The sequence below is a fragment of the Lactuca sativa genome, chromosome 6 (assembly GCF_002870075.4).
Source record: "Lactuca sativa cultivar Salinas chromosome 6, Lsat_Salinas_v11, whole genome shotgun sequence".
NCBI classification, from domain to species: domain Eukaryota; kingdom Viridiplantae; phylum Streptophyta; class Magnoliopsida; order Asterales; family Asteraceae; genus Lactuca; species Lactuca sativa.
The window spans coordinates 50,491,235-50,513,761 of NC_056628.2; positions in this window are offsets into that span (position 1 = coordinate 50,491,235).

The window sequence follows — 22,527 nt, forward strand, 5'->3', positions numbered from 1 at the left end:
GATATATGAGTTGTAATTTACAAGTCGGGTGTGCATTGGTGTTGCAAAAACGCGTCAGTAACATGATGTTATAAAACACAGTGTCATGTATGATTTGATAAGTAAAGGATACAAGCATATAAGTGAAAGTTTATTTGTTCCTTTTTCCCCAATACGAAAAGTTATATATTTGGGCCCCTCGGTGATTTGGTGTTGACTTATAGTGATGGGCCCAGCCAAGATTCAATTGATGTGGTCAATTTGAAGTCTTATGTCATCATCACAAATCGGGAAACCAGGAAACAAAACTTAAACAATGAGATTGATTCTAATCCATATCTCATGTTTGTACAATATCTAGAAGAACGGAGGAATATTTGATCACTTATCTTAGGACCACTGTCTGTTTAGTTCAGAGTTCGGTAGTTACTATGGAAGCACTCTTTGTTGTATAATATAAAAGTTATACTGGTAATTGCAGTTATAGACTTATCCAAGTGAGAGACTGTTGGATTAGGTGTCTAATCCGATAACTGAATTAATATATACTTGAATTATTAGCAAAGTCCTTTTGGGTTGCCCTTAAACCTAGTAATTGAATAGGATGACTTTTAGAGAGAGAGAGAGAGAGAGTCTGATTTATTAGTTTATTATACGATTAATAAATAGAAATAAATGAATTTATTAATATATTATGGAAATAATATATTAGTTATAAATAGTAATATTTAATTAAGAATTAATCAGAAATTAATTAGAATTCATTTTAGGATTAATTAGATTAATTAAAAGTGCATGGACTGTTTGATTATTTATTGAAAGTTGAAGCATGAAGACTCTAGAACCTCATGGGATGGGGTGGACGAAAATTGGCTAGGGTAAGCCTAGAATTTTCATCCAAGGGGCTTGGATAAGGAGATAAGACAACTTAAATATTATATTAATTAATCTAGGTCTTATCCCAAAAAATCTAGGCATTAATCTAGGCCTTATCCCAAAAAAATCCTAGCTTTGGCCCCATGTTTCCACTTCATTCTTAGAAACAAGGGATAATATTTTGAGCTTCCCTCTCCTCTCTCTTAAAGTCTTCTAGTTGTTAGGGTTAGGTATGAATCATGAGAGGCACAAGATTTCTGGTGCTCGCTTCTAATAGCTTTGAGGAACGGTTTATGTTTATTTACTATAACAAATCAAGAGGTATGTGATCTTCCTTCATGAATTCGGATTTCATTAAGTTTTGTAGTTTGATAGTTCAGTATGTTGTCTTTATGTGAAAGACAAAAATCCTCTTTAGGTTGCATGTGCCATAATCATTTAATTGTTAAATGTTTTTCCACTTACAACATTATTTTGTAATCTACGTTTTCCATCAATATATATATATATATATATATATATATATATATATATATATATATATATATATATATGGGAAAAATGAATATACCCTTAAGGTATATAAGCTTAGGTACCCAAACCCACCATAATACATTGTTTTATTTGATATATTCATTATAATGTTCTTAAATTTCAGCCCTTGACTTGGTTTACTTTCAAATTTTTTGAAATTTCACTATTATCTTCCACTTACATCACATCATTTTTGCGAACACCTAATAGGCTACATATATTATAGATGAAAATGAAAATTATTTAAGATGAAGATAAATATGAAATTTATAAAATTTTTGGAAGTAAATCAAGTTAGAAGTTGAATTATAATAACATTGGACAATTACAATATATATATGATACAAAACGATGTAGTATTGTGAGTTTGGGTACCTAAGTTTATATACCCTTAAGGGTATATTCACTTTTCCCTATATATATATATATATATATATATATATATATATATATATATATATATATATATATATATATATATATATATATATATATATATATATATATATATATATATATATATATATACACACATAAAACGATCAACAGCAAAAAGAAAGGTTGTAGAATTTTACAATGGACGCACATGCACCGAATTATAACATAACTCACTTCCTTTTTTTAGTTTAATTTTTCTAGGTCATGTTTTTTATCGAAAAAAAACCCGAATATACCATTGTTTGTGATTTTTCGTCCTCTTTCCATAGAGATCCACATTGATATATAAAAATGAACTTTTTTTCTTTCAAAAAACCCACTTCATTTTCTTTGTTTGTTGAAAAGTTAATTTCTCTTTTTTTGTAGAAAAAAAACTAATAAATATATCAAAATTCATATTTTTTTGTACACTTTAAACGTAGATTCATATTGATGTTTAAAAACAAAAAGAAAATAAAATTTCAGTTCAAATTCACATTGTGAATCTGTTCAGATTCACATTGTGAACCTGCTAAGATTCAAAGTGTGAATAATAGTAAGTCAGATTTACAATGTGAATAAATCCATTTGTTGATTTTACAAAACTAATTTATGAGTAATGAAAATGTTAAAATATTATAAAACTACATGTAATATATTTCGATTCATATGTAAATTTCACTAAGTTAATTTGAGAATGATCAAATAGTTGAAATAGTAAGTCAAATTCACATTGTCAATGTTACAAATTGAAATATTTACAGTTTAGATTCATAGTGTGAATCTGAACTGATCGATTTTTTTTAATCGGTGTTGATGTTTATTAATAGAGTATAAAAAATTAATATTATTTGATATAATTAGTTTTTTTTTTTGGATAAAAGTAAACTTAAATATTAAAAAAAAACAAAATGAAGTGAGTTTTTTTGGAAAAAAAATTTCATCAACATGGATCTCTATGGAAAGAGAATGGAAAATCGTGAACAACAGTATATTCGTTTTTTTTCCATAAAACATATGTTCTAAAAAAATTTTAAATGAAAAAAAGAGGTGAATTTTTTTGGTAAGGAGATGAATTTTTTGGTATAATTCGGTGTGTGCATCCAATGTATAAGTGTACATCTATTTCATTGACCGTTGATCATTATGATTTCCGACACTCACAATTAGTTCATTAGTTCCTTTTTAATTATAGTTCTTTATTGTGTGCGTGTGTATGTGTTCAACTACGAGTTAAATCAAGAGTAAATTACACGAATGGTCCCTATGGTTTAGGATAATTTGCGCGCTTGGTCCCTAACTTATTTTTTTAACTCGGAAGGTCCCTACTGTTTCTTTTTGTTACGTGTTTGGTCCCTGTTTTACCTAAAAAGACTATTTTTCCCTTGATTTTTTTTATTTTTTTTTAAATAAGCATACCCCCAACTCCACCCCCATCACCTTACCTTACCTATCCCATCATTTTCTCTATTTAAATAATAATCTTTTTAGGTAAGACAGTGATCAAGCGTGTAACAAAAACAAACAATAGGGACCAAGCACGTAACAAAAACAAACAGTAGAGACCTTCCGAGTTAAAAAAATAAGTTAGGGGCCAAGCGCTTAAATTACCCCAAACCATAGGGACCATTCGTGTAATTTACTCTTAAATCAATTTACTTAGTGACCCATTTAGAAATCTAGGTTCGGAATGTACACATTCTCGGACTATATTGTCATTTTTCAAAAATTTCATTAAACACAACTATTTTCTTAAAAGAATATATAAAATTGGTTAAATTAGTCAATTAAAAAAAAGTTATCGACTAATCCTCCTCATTACCCCCAAATCACATAGACAATTCGTTATCTCGTACAATGAGTGAGATGGCAAACGGACAACAAACTGTGCCGCTAAGTTTTTTTGAATGGTAAAACTAATTCTTTTAAGGACTACATCCGAAGATCTAGGGGATATAACATTACTATGCATGATTTGTTGTACTCTTTTAAGAAGCTCTACCGCATCTGGTGCGAGGAAACCAAACGTATCAAATGCAAATGGTATGAACACGTGTTGATTTTCCATGCACGATCTCTTATGTTTGATGACTTTGCTTGTGGCTGCTTTTAAAGCAACATGTCCCGCTGTGAAACCTCCAGCCCTCAGGCCCACGAGAGGGGATGCCCCTGTAAGATCGACACATGCGTGTTTCCCTCCGACCCATCCAAAAATCAAAATGTCAGTCGGTCTGAGGGTTGACCTTCCTTCTGTCGGATCAGTCAAGAAATTAACAGGTGCCTCTTTCTTAGCAGAAACCCCGGCACGCTTAAATATGTCAAACAAAACATCCCTAACCATATCGTGCCTGTATTTGAACCCCGGGAGTTCTTTACAGTGAACTGCATGCTCTCCAAAAGAGTCCAAACATGCCTTGCGACACACATGACATATCTCGTCAGCTGGGAAAATGAGAATCATGAGTCGATATTTGAGAATAGTACGATACTCCACGGGAAACATGTGTTGGCCAAACCCATCTATAAGGATAGCCAGAAGAAAATCTTGAGCATGTTGAAATATTTTGTTTCTTGTCACATCATAAAAATAATTACATTGTACATTATTATTAAAAACCCTTGGAAAAGTTAAATATGTTCGAGCCACCGGTTGTAAAGTCTATCGCTATCACCACCATTATTTTATTGGATATAATCAAATTGCACAAATGGTCTCGTTACTATAGTTTCTGTGATGTTACGTTAAGTAAGATTAATTAATGCATAGATATTCCAACCAATAACAGTGGCTTTAATTTCATAAACAAAGTGAATCTTTATGTCGATAGAACCAGATAAAGTTTCATTAATAAATGTTTAGTTATGCAGAGTTATAAAAGCATGAGTTATTAGGGTATTTTAATTGTTTTGTGTATATTTCTAGGGGAAATTTGCAAAAAAATCCCAAAATTTTAGAAAAAGTTACAGAAAAATCCTAAATTTTATTTTTTGAATGAAAAAACCGGCTAATATTTACAATTTGATCATTTGTGACAACCGGCTAATGTTTACAATTTGATCATTTGTGACCTTTTCAGCAGGTCACCTGCCAAGGTGGAATGGTCGTTGACGTGGGTGAAAATGAGGTGAATAGGGATCGAACTTAGGAACAAACACTCATCATATGCAGTGCTTACCCGCTAGGCTGCAACCATTTATGATATATTATGTCTGATTTCGTTAATATAATCCAAACTTAAATCAAACACTTAACCACTAGACTATAACGCAATTTCGTCTTTTCTTTCTGTGATCTCTCTATATTGTTATAATTATAATAATAAGATTTATTGTTTCTATTATTATTATTATTATTAATAAATAAATTACTTTTTCTAATTCCTTTTTATCAATAGTTATATAAATACATTTTAAGTATGTATTTATATGTATAAAAACATATTTATACATAACAAAAAAGTATAAATATAATAAATACATTTATAAAATAAATTAAATGAATTTATAAAATTTTACATGTATTTTTTAATAATATTAATATAATGAATACTATAAACAAAGTATGTATAAATACGTTTAAAATGTTATTATACACTAATATTGATAAAAAAACGAATCTAAAAAATATTATATTTATTTACGTTTTTAATAATAATTATAATAATAGCTATAATAAATTTTATTATTATAACTAAAACGAATGATTCGAGTTATATAGACAAATCAAACTAAAGCGATCAAACTTGTTGCTAGTTTGGTGGGTAAGGTGTTTATTTTTGGAACTATAGGTCTGGAGTTCAAAACCTGTTGCCGTGCTTTTTCTAATTTTATAAGACACGCGTGTAGGCTATCCCAAGGTTGTTAGTTCGAGCCTTTTTTTCCTATGTTTTATTATTCCTTATTCGCTATTTATTTTCTTTTCAACATTGTGCTGACGTGTCAGCTGCCACATCAGCTATCAAATCCATCTTGGAACTCCACCTCAACACGTGACCTGCAGAAATGGTCACAAATGATCAAATTGTAAATATTAGCTGGTTTTTTGGGTTTTTCATTCAAAAAAAAATTTTAGGATTTTTCTGTAACTTTTCCTAAAATTTTGTGACTTTTTTTTTTTTTTTTTTTGTAGATTTCCTTATTTCTAGCATCTTGTTAACTTTTAATATATTTCGCCGTTCGAAAAAATCTAGTAAAAAACATTAAGGAATTTTCACTTTTCTTTTTGTTAGCAAGCGGATTATATAAAACAAGATCCTGTCTAAGAGAAGAATGGCAGAAGAAAAGGGTACAAAACAAACAATTAAAACTCTTAAAAAGGCAACAAAGCCAATTAGCCCAAGTACAAGAATTGTAATTCCTCTTATATTTAATCCAATTAAACACCAAAGTGATGGTGAAATCCGCTGTATCCGAAGTGGAAGCTTGAATCCAATTGAAAATCCTATCATTCCTGTTTTTCCACATACACCAGAAATATCCATATAGAATGGCAAGCAAAATTTTCCTCCTCTTGGGTAACAACCCCATTTATCAGCAAACGAAGTGGCCTCAATCACCAAATGGAAGGAGTGAATCGAGATACCGCACCGGTTGAAGATCAAATTCAGCACATCACGAGCAAACGTGCAATCAACGAGGAGGTGGTTAGTCGAGTCTGAACCGCCCGAGAAAGACCGACAAGAGTTGGAGCCAATCTAACCCCTCTATAGGCAAGCGCCACCACAAATGGAATTTGATCCAAACAAGCTCTCCAAACAAAGCCGATGATTTTAATAGGAACCAATTTCAACCACACAGTTATTATGAACACCATTGGTCAACTTAGAATCGATAATTTTGCTTTAACCAGAAACAGTCAACCAAACCAAAGCCCAATCAAACACACATGCGGTTTCGTGAATAGTCTACAGTTTAGCCAAGTATTAAAAAAATCAACAAAACCCTAGGTGATTTTACTCACCTACGATATGCTCTCAAAATACCTACGGTTTGGTGTTTAGATGAACATGATGTCAGTTCTAAAGAAAACAGTAGGTGAGGCCTAAAAGCCTTCGGTTACCTACTATTTTGTTTTTTTTTTTTTTTTGGTGTTGACTACTCTTTGGTTGAAGTTTACTACTATTTCATATTTGTTTTGATTACTATATTGTACATATTCTTTAGTAGTATATATAAAAACAAGGTATTTTTGCACTACTATACATGTTATAAACTAAAAAAGAAAAACCAAAAACAAAAAAAATAATCTATGATTTTGTTATTGTTATTCAGTTGCACAAAACTTCTATGATGTACAAACTTCTAATAATCTATGGTGTACAAACATGTCATCTATGGTGTACAAACTTCTAATGCACAAAATGTGCATCAACAGCTTGTACATCATAAGTGGCAAGTGTCATCTACTGTCTCGTTAAAATAATATATTGTTTTATTATTGTTATTCAATTGTTATGTCGTTCACACTACCGAATCAACCCAAATAACATATCACATAATAAATCTATATCACTATAAATGCAAGAAAAAAAACTCAGCAAACCGTAGATACAGTATGCCGTCTACGGTGTACAAACTGTTAATGCACATTTTGTTATTTTTTTGTTCTTTTTTTGGCAAAAACATTATACTCAACGCTATTAGATTTCAAGGTAACAATAGAATGCAAATAAATATCCAAGTTTACGAGAAAACTTAATTGTTGTTCGTAACCGCCTTACAGAAAATTTCTCTAGTTTCAAACAACAAAAAAATGTCCTAAATAGAAAATATTAACTTTATTTATATTGGGCTACTGGGTTCCAAAAACGTAGCTCATTCTCCCTAAATCGTAAGTTATTACCTCCGAAACTCACCAAACAGTAGGTTTTTAGATGAAACTCTAGATTTCCTTAAAGTCTACTGTTTGGTAGTCTATTTTTAACTAAAATCTAGTTTTTCGCTATTAATCGAAAAGTTATTATAAAATATGGCTAGATTCATAATTTCCTCTAAAAAAACCTTAGAAAAAGTCATTTCATTTCAATTTACCATTAAATCATTCGTATAAAACCCCTTAATAATTAGATTTTTCTTATCTTTTTTATTTTATAAAATTAATATAGATTATTTATAAATTTATATTTATTTTTTAAAATCATTTATACAAATTATATAAAATCATATTATTATTTGTTATTGTTTTTATTTATTTAACTTCTAATTCCTCATTTTAAAAATCATTAATTTTTCTTTGACTTTTTGTATGAATATATTATTTAATGTTATTTTTTTTGACGTTTTTTCATTTAGATTATAAAATATTGTTTTTTTTGACTTTTTGTTCGAAATACACATATTAATATTAATTTTCAAGTTATACATATACTAATCCAAAACGGTTATAAGCTAATTTGAAATATATATATATATATATATATATATATATATATATATATATATATATATATATATATATATATATATATATATATATATATATATATATATATATATAAAAGAGAGAGAGAGAGAGAAAGAGGCTAATCTTAAACACGTTTCGAGTTATACTGTAAAAACCGATTCGAATACAATCTTCTTATTTACGTTATGTTCGTTTAAATTATTTAATGATCTAAGTTTATATATATATATATATATATATATATATATATATATATATATATATATATATATATATATATATATATATATTTTATGACGTTACAATAAAATTCATGATTATTCAAAAGTTCAACAATAATTAATAAATTGTAGTTATCGATAAACTAAGTTATATGACGTTTTTTTGTTTTTACCTTTTGTTCGAATTATATATATATATATATATATATATATATATATATATATATATATATATATATATATATATATATATATATATATATATATATATATATCAAATTAAATGCATCCTACAATTTTTTTATTTAATTTGGAAAAAGAAAAATGAGATTTAATAATAAAGTCTTTTAGATAAACCATATTTTTGTATGCCAGTTGGGTTCAATATGTCTCTCAAGAGAAATTGGCTTCCCAGTGTTGAGTGGGTGAAAAGTAAATTATCCTCGTGGAAAGCAAAAACCTTGTCTTTCCAGGGGGACGTTTAATTAGTTAAGTCGGTTTTGAGCGAGCTTTGGGAGCTTCCAGAGTCGATCCAGGTAATGGATAAGGAAAGAATTTCAGTCTAGATTAAATCTGATTATTTAATTGATTCAAATCAGTTTTATCTACAAGTTATCATAGCTATATAAAGACCCCCTGACCTTCATAAAATCCAATCCTACTCTTGGCAAGGTTGAGAAATTTGGTTATCACTAGCCTCTATCCATTCTCCTAAACTTTCTAGGGTTTTAGTTGTTTCTGTGTGAGCCTTTAGAGACATTCCTACTCTGGGTGTTTGATCCTTCCAAGAGCAACCAAGAGTCGGAGATCTATAAAGGAATCACAAGTATATATGATTATACTTGATAGGTTAGTAATCCTCTCCCTTTTGATAGTTCAGATTCATAGTTTTAAAAGTATGTTGCTATAATAGTAAAGCATAGATCTAGGTTGCATGTACACTTAGGGTTTTTATTGAATGCTTATGTTGCCTAAATTTCATGAATAGATGCACAGAAAATACATTATTCTTATCAAAGCCATAAGATTTTAGTTATAGACACTACTTGAATAAAGCTGAGAAAACAGAAGAAACTTGCTAATCACAGGGCAACACGCCAAGTCCTGGATGCGGCGCAAGCATAATTAATTTTCAGGTTTCAGGATTTTTGCAATAATTTCGAATTTTAAGGTTTATCTTTAGTTTTAAATAATGTTTTAATCTGTTAAAACCGAATAATTAAACTAAGATGATAAATATGCCTGGGTGATTTCGAATTAAAGATAATGATTTAAAATTAATTAATTAAAGGTTAATTAAAGATAATACGTTTAAATCATGTAATTTTAAATTGTTTAAGTTCCACCTTACATATAATTATAAAAGTTTATATGTAACATTCCGTTAAAAATAAATTATTAATAATAATTAGTTAAGTTGGTTTTGAGCGAGCTTTGGGACCTTCCAGATTCGATCTAGGTAATGGATAAGGAAAGAATTTCAATCTAGATTAAACCTGATTATTTAATTGATTCAAATCAACTTTATCTGCAAGTTATCATAGCTATATAAAGACCCCCTGACCTTTATAAAATCCAATCCTACTCTTGGCAAGGTTGAGAAATTTGGTTATCACTAGCCTCTATCCATTCTCCTAAACTTTCTAGAGTTTTAGTTGTTTCTGTGTGAGCCTTTAGAGACATTCCTACTTTGGATGTTTGATCCTTCCAAGAGCAACCAAGAGTCGGAGATCTATAATGGAATCACAAGTATATATGATTATACTTGAAGGTTAGTAATCCTCTCCTTTTTGATAGTTCAAATTCATAGTTTTAAAAGTATGTTGCTATAATAGTAAAACCTAGATCTAGGTTGCATGTACACTTAGGTTTTTTATTGAATGCTTATGTTGCCTAAATTTCATGAATAAATGCATAGAAAATTCATTAGTCTTATCAAAGCCATAAGATTTTAGTTATAGACACTAGTTGAATAAACATGAGAAAACAGAAGAAACTTGCTAATCACAGGGCCAACACGCCAAGTCCTGGATGCGGGGCAAGTATAATTAATTTTTAGGTTTCAGGATTTTTGCGATAATTTCGAATTTTAGGGTTTATCTTTAGTTTTAAAGAGTTTTTTAATCTGTTAAAACCGAATAATTAAACTAAGATAATAAATATGCCATTGTGATTTCGAATTAAAGATAATGATTCAAAATTAATTAATTAAAAGTTAATTAAAGATAATATGTTTAAATCATGTAATTTTAAATTGTTTAAGATTTAATTTTCATATAATTATAAAAGTTTATATGTAACACTCCATTAAAAATAAATTAATAATAATAATAAATAAATAAATAAATCAATAATCCAGAAAACCCCGAGATGTATTATATATATATATATATATATATATATATATATATATAAATACATAATAATTTAGCAGTGTTAGCCATAAGGAGCAAAATGTTATAATTTCCAGAGATTGGGATCCATATTGTAACTTTTGGATTTAATTGTAATGAAATCTAGAAGCTAGGGGCTGTTTGGTAAGTTGTAGGCTTCAATTGAAAGGAATAGAGGGGGAGGGGCCAGAATTGTCAAATGTTATGGAATTTGAAAATGGACATGATCTAATACCCGTCACCTCCTTTTTCCCTTGCAAAATCATGAAAACCCCAACCCTAAATAACCTTCAGTCGCCACCCTTATATCTCCCATCTCTAGCCGACGCCATTCCCTTTCGCCGGACCACCGCCACTGCTGTTCGCTGCCGGCCAAGACGAGGGCTGCCGGGGGAAGTTGTCTAGACCAAACAGGGAGGATGTGAACAACCGAAAGTTGCAAGTTGTTGCATTCGTTCTAGGTAAGGTGACCACGACTCACCCTCCTCCACTTCTTTTTTGTTAAGCTTCCATCTACCCGACGAATACCGTTGCTGCCGCCGCTTGTGCAAACCTCCTCCAGTTGCTCCGGTCGGCGTACCCCCCCAAAGAGGGCTGCTGTGGATGCATTTGTGCGTGTTTTTAGTGTTGTTGCCTATGGTAGGTGAGTTGTTGGCCGGAAAATCAAGTAGAAAGACCACCATGGCAGCCAACCATGGTGGCCACCACCAGTATGTCGGCATTTCCGTTTTCTGGCACCATCAACGACCATATGTGGATGGTTGGGTGCATTTATTAGTGTGTGTGTGTGTGTCACGTATATGTGTGTGTTGTGTTGTTGTTCATATATTGTTGTATGTTTGCTTGACCTGGAACCAAAAGAGAACCCACCACCACCACCGTAAGGTGGTGAACTGCCACCTCCTGCCGCCGCCGACCACCGGTTTTGGTGGTTGTATTTGGGCTTATTCCTTTTTATTCTAGTGATATTTTGTGTGTGTGTGTGTGTTGTAAGAAATTGTATGTATATTGGATTGTTGGAATATTACTCAAACCGCCGTCGTCTGCGGGTGGCTGCCGCCTCTTGCCGCCGCAGTGGGTGGTGCCCAATTTATTAATTATATAATTATTTTTTAATTAGATAATCAATTAACTTTAGGGGCTGGAAACCCTAATTAGGGTTTAGAAAAACCCTAATATGAAGAAAACCCTAAATTTGGAGTAGGTCGGGAACCGTGTTAAAACTATTAATTAAACCTAAAATAATACTTGATAATTCTCCACAATTAACTTGATTGAGTATTGGGCTTAATGGATTAAGTCCTTAATGGGTTAAGTGAAGAACACTAACCCTAGTTATCATTTTACGTAAAACCCCTAGAATCAAGGAGCTTTATTTTGGGCAATAATCGGGCGCGTATTTAGGCTGTTGACTAGATTATTATTTCACCCGAAAACGACTAAGTCAAACCTTAATCAATCATACCCTTAACTGATTAAGTCCTTAATGGGTTAAGTGTTCTTACTTAACCCTAATCGTCACTTCAAGCGAAACCCTAATCATCATTTTATGTGAAACCCTAATCGTCATTTAATGTGAGGTGATCACTGTTGCAAGTGACTATGACATGTGATCGGGTATTGACTCAAGTATCTTCCTGTAGGTGATTAGATGTGAGTTGAAGTTGATAGAGTCCTTCATTGCTATAGTGGTTTATGTGCGCACATCGAGGTGAGTTTCGCCTCACTGTACCATAGGTCAAAGTCACCAAAGTCGGCCCACTAGTATTAATTATCTACTAGTATAGGGATGCCCTAGGGACTGTATATACTTATGTAGGATAGACTGAGGACTCTTGATCTAAGCTCTCTTACCTGTTCCTTGTTTGGTTGTGGTTTTAGAGTATGATCACATGTTCCGGTGACTATCTCACCTCTGAGTATATACGATTATGCATTATTTTGATTGTTGATATTTAGTATATTGTTATGTTGTAGTGATCTATTAGATCTGTGTTCTGGTATTGAGTATGTTGTTATGCTATGGTGATCTGCTAGATCTGTGTTCTGGTATTGAGTATGTTGATATGCTATAGTGATCAATTAGGTCTGTCTGATGGTATGGAGCCTTTTTCCTTGTGGTAATAACCTGTAGAACTGTATGTTATTTGTGCTTGATGGTTATCATCTATGGAGTGCCCTTAGGGACTGTCAGTGGTCATGTAGGATAGCCTGAGAACTCTTGGTCTTGGCTCTCTTTCCTATTCCTTGTTTGGTTGTGGCTCTAGAGTAAGACTATCTGTTCTGGTGGCTATCTCACCTTTGGTTACACATTCTATGGGGGTTAGTTGGTAGCGGGGCTATATGTTGTGAGAGGATTAGTAGGCAGTAGTGAGGTGTATGATTGTTGTTTGCCTGTATTATGTGCCTACTTGATCATGATTGTTTATATGTCGACATATTGTGTTTGGTTGGGTTGAGGTGATCATGCTTTGTGTTATAGTCCAAGATACCCTGTGCGGGCAGGTGGTAAGCCGTAGGCACGGAGGCTTGGGAGGAGCGGTAGGGTTGAGGCGGTAGGCCAACAAACCCTGGGTATTCCAACCCGATGGTTGATTGGACCCGACATATTAGTATTCCAAACCGAGGCTGATTGGGCCAGGCATGAGTATTTGTTTTTATGCTTTGTTTTGCGTGGTGGTATTTTGGGGGAAACTCACTAATCTTTTTGCTTAGGTTTTAGTTTATTGTTTTAGGTGCTTTTGATGATTTTGGCAAGGCGAAGGCGTGACCGTACACATCCTTGGTTTTACAACACATTGGATCTTGAGAAACTTTGATTTTCAAATAATGTTTGAGAACATTATTTTTTTTAAACATTTTAATAGAAAAAGGATCGTTTTCCAAAAGTTTAAATTTGTTGAAATTCTCGGGTCGTTACAAGTAGGTATCGGAGCCTTGGTTTGAGTGAATTGGAGGAACACTCGTGTGAATCTAGTCTCAAACTAAGGAAAAGATTTTCAAAAGGTTTTCAAAATACTAAAGGAGGATGTGATGTGTACGATCAGCCGGAGCCATTGAGTAGACCCCAAAATACCATGTTCTTAGTATTGATATTGTGAAATGTTAGTCCAGTATGCTAGTCATAGGCTAATGATCTTCAGGAATTGCATGATAGAATTGCTTGATTATATGATGTCTGGTAGCCTAGGGTCTTTTCTTTTATGATATTGACATCATTATTGTAGTTGCTTAGTGTATGCATCGTGGTTGTATATAGCTAAATCTTATAGCCTGAGAATGTTTGATTTAACCTTATTTCCTATTCTTGTTTGATGAAGGGCTTAGGGTAGGATCAGATATTCGAATGTCTATAGGGTCCAGCATTATGTATGGCTAGCATACACGAGTGTTGCAGGGTTGGTGGAAGTTTCATGGATGAGTAGGGTAGGGGCCAGTCGGCCAGTATAAGATGTTTAGCTTTCCTCTAGGGTGAGGATTGAGTGCTCACCTATGATTATGTGTTGATGTGTATATAAGTGCACTAGTTTTAGTCATACTTTTAGGATAAAATTTAGACACACAAAGGCAGTGGACCTGACAATTGGTGGTATAGTTGAATAAGCAGGGTATCGAACACAGGGAACGGTAATTTAACTAATGACTAGAATTAACTAAAACAAGTAACAAAAGTAAAAGGTTTTCTCTAGTTTAGCAAGATTAGAAACTTAAACAATTAACTAATCTGCTAATTAAGTAACTAACAGCTGAAGCAAGTAGAAAAAAACTAAATTCAATGATAAGAATACTTTTGTTTAGGTTCGATTCATTTACTCCTATGGTTGATTTTATGGCAAGTGCAATGGATTACTTGTTATTGGCTACCGATTAAAGTGATTAGGTTCACATTCGCTATTACCAATCCTTAGAAAACAAATTAATTTAAGCAGTGATCAAGTGATTAGACTAATGAATTTCCTAGTTTATTTATTCGGGTTAAACAGGACTTGTAATTAGCTAATCAAATTACTAATTCAATTAACCTCTTGTTAATGGTTTATCACACAAGCTCACACATTAATTTACCCATTTTCTAGTTAACCTTAGTTTCACATTTGCTATTCCTAGGCACATAACAATGTTGTTACATAATCATATGAGATAAGCAATTAAGAGATGTTCATGCGACTTAATTACCTGTTAATTAACATAAAATAGTTGTGGTTAATGCATAAGGTTCTTTAACAAGCTTGATAAAACAAAACTCACCAATAAACAATTAATCCAACCAAAAATCAACATATAGTCATAAATTTATCTACCTAGCCTAAACAGAAGATATAATATTTAGCTCATAATTATAGCAGGAAGTAACTCAAAAACGAAATCTAGTAGTTCAAACATGTTTAAAACAATAGATAAAGTAAAGATTATACTAAGATTGCCTTTAATCTCCTTAAAATTGAAGGTTAGGGTCTTCTCCACGAATTCTAGAGCTCCAGCTGCACCTTTAGTCGCAAGTTAATCCCCAAGGTATTCCACAGAGGCTTTGGTTTCGGCAATTGGCTTCTATTTATAGTCTTAAGAAAGCAGGGGCTACTTGCCAAGTCCCCCTTAAAAATCCGTATACGGAAAGGACTTTGTATTTGCTTCGCGAACATTCGTGTGGACTCGTCGAGTAGACGTCCCAACTTGCCGTGTCCTTCAAAATTTTGACTCTTTTCTTCTTTTTTTATTCTTTCTTCAATTCCTAAGTTCCCGATCGCATTTCCCGGTTCCTTTTGCTTCCGAGCTCATCTTTTAGACTGAAAATACAATTTAAACATAATTAAGTATCTTTTGTCATAAATTTCAATAATTTAGCCAAAAAGTAATAAAATTATAATTGAAATATATAGCTAAATATGCACATATTATGTGTATTGTTAGGGCGTTGTGATGATCCTTGACACAAATATGGGTAGGTTAGAAGGTAGTATGGGCCCGTACTACTGAAAGCACAGGACCCATATGCGTAGTAAGGAAGTCACAACCCATAGGGCTTCGTTAGGAGTTGGCTACTTGTTGTTTATGTGGAATAACTGATATCTTTTTGGTGTATTGTTCAGTATGGTGGTTACGAGGCGATTCAAGACCAGATCCGGGTCGGGATCAGGAGCTGGCAGTCAGGGCGGGCCAACATTTTCGGGGACCATTGGTTAGATGAGGTCAGATGAGTTGGATGCAAGGATTAGGAGGACTCTCCGTGAAGAGGTTGTGGCCATTATACGGGATCGGATATCGGAGATGGTTGAATCTATCAAGGCTGCGATGATAGAGTACTTTGATGACCGATATGCTACACTTTCTGAGGTTGTTGCTGCTGCAGCCACCGCAGCTGTCGCTGCCATTAGGGCACGGGGAGAGAGAGATTTCCAATATCGGGACTTCGATCGTATGAAGCCCCCAAAGTTTGATGGGCTCTCGAACCCGATCATGGCGATGAGATGGTTGTTTGATGTGGAGGTTTGTTTCTTCACGTGTTCCTGTCTAGATAACCAGAAGGTTAGGTGCGATTTGAACTGTTTGAGGTCGGGGGCAAGGATTGGTGGAAACTGGTGATTAATTCTTATACTCCTGAGCAGAGGGTCGCGATGACTTGGGAACAGTTCTCGGAGATGTTCCGTGCAAGGTATGTTCCCTTGGTAGAGAGGGAGAGACTGGCCCAGGAGTGCGTGGATCTAAGACAGACAATTGAGTCACTGATGAAGATCACCCAGATTTTCATTAAGAGGGCCTTGTTCAGTCATGAGTTTGTTGCTTCAGAGCAGGCCTAGATGACTCAGTATCTGAGCATGATCAAGATAGATATTTGACAGTTCGTGTCCATCCAGCGTTGTGGTTCTCTCGTTGAGCTTCAGGATGTCGCGAGGAGGTGAGAGATTGAGATAGAGACCTAGGTGAGGGAGCAGTGTCAGGCTCCAGATCAGTCCCACCGTCCAGATCTGTTGCATGTCGCTGGTGTGGCGAGGAGGGTCGTTTTAGAAGAAATTGCAGGTGGAGTGTGCGAGATTGTTTTTATTGCGGTCAGGAAGGCCACATTAAGGCTCATTGACCGCTTCTCAGAGAGGTGTTGGATCCTACACACTTAGCTTAGCAGTTACATGATGGTCGTCAGGGGACCATCGGAGTCCTAAGGACTAAGATTTGAGTTGGTAGATCCTTATTTAGCAATTGTAGTAGTATTGGTATTTATCTGTTATTTTTGTTTGTATTTCAAGGTTCAATTGTAATTTTGGATGATCGATTAAATGGAATTATCTTATTTAGCTTGTTTCAGTTGATATCTTGTTATGTATGGATTAATTATTTTTGGCCTCGATTGCATGCGAGTTGGTATGTGCAAATGTTGGGTGACATTAGATTCCCCTATGTATGTGGATATCAGTGGTTGAGATCAAGTAATAGAGTCCAAGTTAGTCTGAATATGGAAGGACTACGAAGCTCTCGGATTCTAACATATTTCAAGTTGGGGAGAGTGGAACCTTGTAGCAGGAAGACACTGTGCCAAATTCGTTTTCAGTCAGATTTTTCTAAGTTCTATATTTCCGAGCAATTGTTAAATCTTCGAGTTTCGCGATGAGATGACTGTCAGTTGTTGTACTTACCCTTCGATTCATATTAGTCTTTGTGGTGATGGCATCTGTAAGGCGTGCTTATGCTTAGACCCTAGGGTGTTAGGAGCTCAAGTTGACGGTTTGCTTGTTTGCTATCGTCTAACCGGGGGTGAGCCCCAATGCTGATAATGCATAGCTCAACTGGACTATCGAAGCAGACTACGAGTGTGGTCCAATTCAATATGAGAGCAGTTAATTGTGGTGATGTCCTTTTGGTGCAAGATTAGAGTGTCGGCGTCTGGCCGAGATGCTCGGAAACCGACTAATTCTATAGATTTTCATTTATCTTGGTTGTTGTGGGGAAGTGCATCTTGAAGTAGAAGCGAGAGCTGATTTCGAGGACAAAATGTATTTTAAGTGGGGAAGAATTGTAACATTCTGTTAAAAATAAATTAATAATAATAATAAATAAATAAATAATAATCCATACAACCACGAGATGTATTATATATATATATATATATATATATATATATATATATATATATATATTAGCCCTAAATCCATAATAATTTAGCAGTGTTAGCCATAAGGAGCAAAATGTTATAATTTCCAGAGATTGGGATCTATATTGTAACTTTTGGACTTAAATTTTAATGAAATCAAGAAGCTAGGGGCTGTTTGGTAAGTTGTGGACTTCAATTGAAAAGGAATAGAGGGGTAAGGTGTCACACCCCAAAACCAAGAACGGCGGAAACGTTCTAGGGTGGAGGACGTCATGTGAAGTATCATAACAGTGTGAAGTAGTAAACAAGCAACAACATCATCCATTGCATTAAAAGGTAAAGTTTTAATACATGTGTGTTCTTTCATAATGTAAAACAATAAAAATGAATAATCAAAATATGGCGAGTCTTGACTGTGCTGCGTTTTCTCAAGGCCTGGACATCGTACCTGTCTAACTGATGACTTGAGAATATAAGTTATTTTGAAAGAGAGTATCAGCTTTAAAGCTGGTGAATTCATAAGTATTTAGGTGTTATTGTCCTGTTTTGGAACGCTGTTAAGAATGTCGTATAAATCCTTAAATAGAACAGTTAATATAAGTATGAAATGTGATCTTCTACCAAGACCCGAATGTTCTGTAAGTAAAATGGTAGTTTTTCCTTTCTAATGACTAGTACTAAAAGTACGTAGTCTAACTCATCGTTTATGTGAATATATCACAAAATAAAGTAAAATAGGAAAATAATATGATAGTCTTCTACCAAGACCCAAATGTTATGTAAGTAAAATGATAATTTTTCCTTTCTATTGACTAGTAATAAAGTACGTAGTCTAACTTATCGTTTATGTGAATATATCACAAAATAAAGTAAAATAGGAAAATAATATGATAGTCTTCTACCAAGACCCAAATGTTCTGTAAGTAAAATGATAGTTTTTCCTTTCTAATGACTAGTACTAAAAGTACGTAGTCTAACTCATCGTTTATGTGAACATATCACAAAATAAAGTAAACAGGAAAAAGCATAATCATATAAGTGTTATCCCTAGGTGACCAGGATTATCACGACATCGCCGAAGCGAAAGGTATACCCTATGAACATCCGAAGATTGTCCCCTCACCCTCTGTAGCGGCAACAGGGTGGAGGGAGGGTTAGTCCCATAACAACGTTAACCTAATGATCATCCGAAGATTTTCATCTCATCCTCTGTTGCAACAAGATATGGAGGAATGGTTAGTTCCGTAACTGACTCCTAATATCAGAAACAACCTTGGACATCCGTAGATGTTCATCACCCAGTGTTGCTAACAGCTGGGTTCCGGAATAGTTAGTCCCGTATAGACATCCCATTGAACAGGGATAGGCATGAAAATTTACACAGAAGGTATGAATAAATCTTCCTAATAACTCTAGGTACAAATATCCAGGTAAGTGAATACAGGATAATATATCTATGTAACAGTGTTCATGTATGGTATTCATGTAAGTGTGTTCATGTATCAGGTAAGTATATGTAAATGTACTCATGTATCAGGTAATGTACTGGTGTGGACTCATGAATGAACTGACTCTTGTGTGATTCCTTGTAATAGGAATAATGTTTGATATCTTCAAATTATCCCTATGATAATTTACTGAAAGGTAATCGGTTGTTCAAGTAGATTTATACACCCTCGATGCACCAGGGTGTGGGAAACTGAACGAAGGATGGAAACTATAACATCAGTACATATATATAAGAACGTATGTGTATAAGTGTAGTTTTGCTCAAGAAGGTAAAAATAATGGTTTTGCAAGATATCTAGGAGTTTTGAACAGTAATTAAGAGTGACTTGATGTCATTTTAATAAACATTTCAAAACTAATACTTTTGTTATCAAGGTATTTTAAGATAGAAAACCATTTCATGTGTCACCTTTTGAAGTATGTGAAATCTACTGAGTGAAAACACAGTTATAAAATACATAAGATTGATTTAATAACATACTGTTTTCTACTTGTATTCCCCCCATTAAAGCATTTAAAATCATTTAAAACATTGATTAAGGGGTATGAACTCACCTGTAGATGGTGATTTGGATGAACCGGACGGTGTAGGATTGTTAGGTGTCAAGTGAGGACTTGTACACACACTACGATCCTAATGAACATATAATCACACATATATGCACTCAATTAGTCTTAAATTACCTATTGATAATTGTTAAGACATCCTAGACATAATAAACACTTTATATAAGTGTTTTAAGCCCTAAGGATTGCATCTAAGCTATTGTGGGACAAGGCACTTGTGTTTAGGGTTCCAAAGGACCCTATATATGAGTTTACTCTCCATATACCATCACACATGGAGTTTATGATTGTAAACTCTTGAGTTTACGGCCGTAAACTCCCAACCTTGGTGGTATTTTGCGTTTTGAAGTTCTAAATGATTCCTAGAATTATTCCAACTTGGTGGTTAAATCCTTGGAAGGGTTTAAGGCCTAGAAACACTCCCTAGAGGAGTTTACGGCCCCAAGGCCATTTCCTTTGGAGTTTACGGCCGTAAACTCCCTTGGAATGGTGTTTTTGTTGTTTTCAAGTCTCTTGCATATGAAGGATAGGTTCTAGACTTTTACCTAAAGCATATGAAGGCATTTGGCACACTTTGGTGCCCTTCTTTCATGTTTACGGCCCAAGAACCATGTCTTGGCCGTAAACTCACTTTGGAAGGTGATTTTGATGTGTTTTGGTCCTTGTTTTAAGTGGGAACAATTCCTAGTAAATGTCCAATGCTTTAGGTGCCTTAAAAGCACCCTTTGATCCAAGTTTATTGGAGTTCACGGTCCAAGATCATCTTGGGCCGTGAACTCCCATGTGTTTGTGTTTCTAGGTTGTTTTCTTGTCCCTAACACACATACATATGAGTCTAAGGTAGTAGCATGTCACAAGGGAAGGTCTAGGCTTTGTTTTGGGAGTTTACCGCCCAAGAACACCTTGGGGAGTAAACTCCTAAATCTAGTGATTTAGCCATCTAAATCATGTTATAAACACATATTAAGCTATCTAACACTACTAGCAAGAGGTACTCACGTTTTGGGATAAAAATCCGAAGATCCGTGAGAGAGAAAATGGCTTTTCTCTAGTTGGAAATGCGAATAATGAATGAATTTGGTTCAAAATTTTATTTATAGTCCTGAGATATTTTTGGCAGAAAATATTTTTATTCCCGAAATGATCTCTAATATAATAGAGTGTTGGAATAACAGTGTTGCACAAAACCCTAGTGCAACCACTCTCCTGATATTTCCTGAAGTGTAAACCCTGAATTACTCAAACTTACACGAAAAAGTCTGAAAATTAACTGTGACTGCTATAACTTCTATTGAAGTGATATAGTTTGTACAGAATGGAAATTTCGGGTTGTCACAGAAGGGCCATAATTGTTAAATGTTATGGAATTTGAAAATGGACGAGGTCTAATACCCGTCACCTCCTTTTTCCCTTGCATTACCGAAAACCCTAACCCTAAATAACCTTCAGCCGCCACCCTTATATCTCCCATCTCCAGCGGCCGCCATTCCCTTTCGTCGGACTACTGCCGCTGATGTTCGCTGTCGGCAAAGACGAGGGCTGCTGGAGGAAGTTTTCTAGACGGAAGAGGGCGACTATGAATGACCGAAAGTTGCGAGTTGTTGCATCCATTCTTGGTAAGGCGACAATGACTCACCCCCTCCGCTTCTTTTCTGTTAAGCTTTCGTCTACCAGACGAATACCGCTGCCGCCGCCGCTCGTACGAACCTCCTCCAGTTGTTCCGGTCGTTGTACCCCCCCCCCCCCCCCCCGAAGAGGGTTGTTGTGGATGCTTTTGTGCGTGTTTTTCAATGTTGTTGCCCGTAGTAGGCGAGTTGTCTGCAGGAAAATCAAGTCAAAAGATCACCATGGCAGCCAACCATGGTGGCCACCGCCGGTCTTCCGCCATTTCCATTTTCTGCCACCATCAGCCACCATAAATGGGTGGATGGGTGCGTTTATTAGTGTGTGTATGTCATGTGTATGTGTGTGTTGTATTGTTGTTCATGTATTGGTGTGTGTTTGCTTGACTTGGAACCAAAAGAGAACCCACCACCGCCACTGTGAGGTGGTGGCTGCCACCTCCTGCCGCCGCCGACTACCGTTTTTGGTGGTTGTGTTGGGCTTATTCCTTGTTCTTTTAGTGCTAGTGTGTGTGTGTGTTGTAAGAAATTGTATGTATAGTGGACTGTTGGAATATTACTCAACCCGTCGCTGTATGCGGGTGGCTGCCGCCTCATGCCGCCATGGACCTCTGCCGACCACCACTGCCTGAGGTGGCAGTGGATGGTACCCCAATTATTAATTATATAATTATTTATTTAATCTGATAATCAATTAACTTTAGGGGTTGGAAACCCTAATTAGGGTTTAGAAAAACCCTAATATCAAGAAAACCCTAATTTTGGAGTAGGTCGGGACCCACATTAAAACTATTAATTAAACCTAAAATAATACTTGATAATTCACCACAATTAACTTGATGCAATATTGGGCTTAATGGATTATGTCCTTAATGGGTTGAGTGAGGAACACTAACCCTAGTTATCATTTTATGTAAAAACATAG